The 2,575-nt window shown below is 48.4% G+C and overlaps 1 protein-coding gene across 1 annotated transcript in view; it reads left to right on the forward strand.

The window, feature by feature from the left end:
• Positions 1-2,306, forward strand: part of MUC13 (mucin 13, cell surface associated) — a 26,411-nt gene extending 24,105 nt beyond the window's left edge. The window contains exon 12 of the mRNA XM_014459214.2: positions 1,141-2,306. The gene's annotated coding sequence lies outside the window, so the exon portion shown is untranslated. The remainder of the gene's footprint in view (positions 1-1,140) is intronic.
• Positions 2,307-2,575: the final 269 nt, after the last annotated feature.

A 2,575-nucleotide genomic window follows, 5' to 3' on the forward strand; every position in this document is an offset into this window, starting at 1 on the left:
TTGGGGGCCCCCCCCTAAAAGAGAAAGGATAAGCCAATTTGGGCTGGTTTTTTTTTCTTTCCCATGAAAGGTCTTCAAGGGAGAAGGCCTTGACCTCTTTTACTTTGCACCCGGAAAATTACCCGCCTTTCCCCGGTGTATTTTTCCCAACCCAAATTTTAAAAGGGGGAACCCTTTAAGAGGCCCTTCCCATGGGGGGAGTGCCCAAGGGCTTGAGTGGGACAGGGGAAAATTGTTAAAGGAGGGGGCCCCGGGGGGGGGGGGGGGGGGCGGGGAGACGGGGGCAGAGAAGAGCCAGGAAAAAGAAGGCAAGGAAAGAAATGATATTTTTCTTTTCACTAAAAAGGAAAGAAAAAGGGAAAAAGGGAAAGAAGAAAGGGTTGGGGTGAGGCATACCCAGAGGAGTAGAAAAATAGACGATAGAGAAGGAGGATCCAGAGGGGGTTAGAGGGGGCTGAGGTGGGCAGGCATAGGCTCTGAGGTCTCCATGGGTACACGTCACCTCTGCAGGCTGCCCAGGTGAGCACACTGCCCTTTGAGGATCTGAACATGCTGGGAAAACGTGAATTTTTAGTTTGAAATCCCATGATTTATGTTGTGCATAAACTTTCCTTATAAGGAAATCTAAGTGATTAATGTGGGTACAAAGGGATGACTTGGACAATAGGCACCACGTTGGGTCAGACGCGGGCTAGCCAGCAATAGCCACAATGGGTGTCCTTGGGGAGTGCCTGTTGGCCCCACCTAAGGTGAACCCAAAACACCACCCTCATTAGAAACCTCCTTTCCTCCTTATCAGTGGAGCCCTCACTTTGTCTAACCTCTAAAGAGAGCCCATTAGTAGTAGAATAAGTGTGGGATTTAGAGTCAGACAGACCCGGGTTCAAAGCCTTGCCCTTCCTGTTACTAGCTTTGTGATCTCGGACAGGTTAGTTGTTTTCTCATCTATGAAATGGACAAAATGCATCCTAGCTCATAGGACAAAGATCTAACACACTGACAGGTTCTAATTTAAAAATAGTATTCAAAGAATGTTCATCAGAATAATTTATGCATCTAAATTTTCTCCTGTGTTGCTGTTGGAACACTGCTTTTCTAAGAGTTTTTCTTTTCCTCCTTCCTTTCTCTCTTGTTGTCTAGGGCGGTAAAAAAATTGGAACCATCGATGGCCCTTAACTCAGTGTCTGAGCTTTTACTTTGACTAAGAGACTGATGGAGCCGTGAAGACCTGGCCTGGTGCTGTTCTTCCATCTGACATCCAGCCCCTCTGAGTGGAAGCTGGGGATGTCTGCAATGACGACAGCTTGTTTGCTATTTAAGTCCCTATGAAATTAAATGCACTCAGATGCTATTAGCACTTGTAAGACAGTTGATTTTCTCCAAGCTGTACAATGGTTAGGGTTTTGTTGTTTGGTATGTTTTGTTTTTTTTCTCCCTGATGGGCAACAATAACCATTTCCAATCTAGAGGAAAGTTCCCAAGATTCTTTACTCCTGGGGAAATGTTGCTCTTGGGTTGATAGCCTGCAGAGCAGTGACCCACTTCTGGGAGATGCTCACACATCAGCTGTGGAGGTGCCGGCAAAGGAAGAGACACCACCTTTTAAGGTTCTTCTATCGCTCAGCAGTAGGGAGTGCATTGCTCTTGAATTGCCGGAGCTTGTGACATGGCCTCACCCCTAAGAAGATGTTTTGGAGGAGTGATGGAATGCAGGACCTTTTTGTGAATTAGAAGGCTTGGACTAGCAGTGTCCATTGTGGGGTGCATTTCAGAGTTTTTGAAATGCCAGTAGGTGAGAGAGGCAGGGAGAAAAGTCATGACCAGGAGCAGGAGGAACAGAGGCAGAAGGAAGCTGGACTGGGAGATGAGTGAGGACAAGGTGCAGGGGTGGCCTCGTCCTTAGATTCCCCTCCTCGGTGAGCAAATGGGCACTTCCTCTAATGCAGCCCCGACCCAAGGCCCAGAGCCTAGGGAAAGGTGTGGAGACAAAAACCCCAGGAGCAAGAGCTTAAAGTCACTTTGAAATGGCAGACCTTCTGTCTGGCTGATGGTGGGACAGGGAGCTTGTGCTCTGGGTCCAGATGTCCAGCCTTGTGATGCCGGTTCCACAGGCACCTCACGGAGGCCTCCGCCTTCCCTGGCGACAGAGGCCGCGCTGTGGCCACCGCACACCCAAGAAGCCACATCCAGCACGGGCTTTCTTTCATGTCAAGAGTGTCCTTATTTATGTCTAATGTCTGGTCCCCTTGCAAGTTATTTTTATTTGTTGTTACTATTATTTGTTGTCGACTGTTCATGTGAAAGGTAACAAATAAAGTGTCTTTGGTAGATGGTGTCCTTCTTTGTGTTCCTTGTGTTCGGAGTTTTGGTGCTGCACACGCCACAGTGAGTCTCACTTTCAATAGCGACCGTGACACATGGCAAGCTAGACTGACACCTGCTGTCCTCCTTAGGGGCTGTGGGACGACCCAAGGCATTTTTAAACAGATAGTAGATATTTGCAGCTGCTTCCTGGCGCACATCCCACTCCCCGCCCATTAGGAAACAGCCAAGCCCTTCCGGTGGGACTGATTGG

This window comes from Myotis lucifugus, unplaced genomic scaffold, assembly GCF_000147115.1.
Source record: "Myotis lucifugus unplaced genomic scaffold, Myoluc2.0 scaffold_105, whole genome shotgun sequence".
In the NCBI taxonomy this organism is placed as follows: domain Eukaryota; kingdom Metazoa; phylum Chordata; class Mammalia; order Chiroptera; family Vespertilionidae; genus Myotis; species Myotis lucifugus.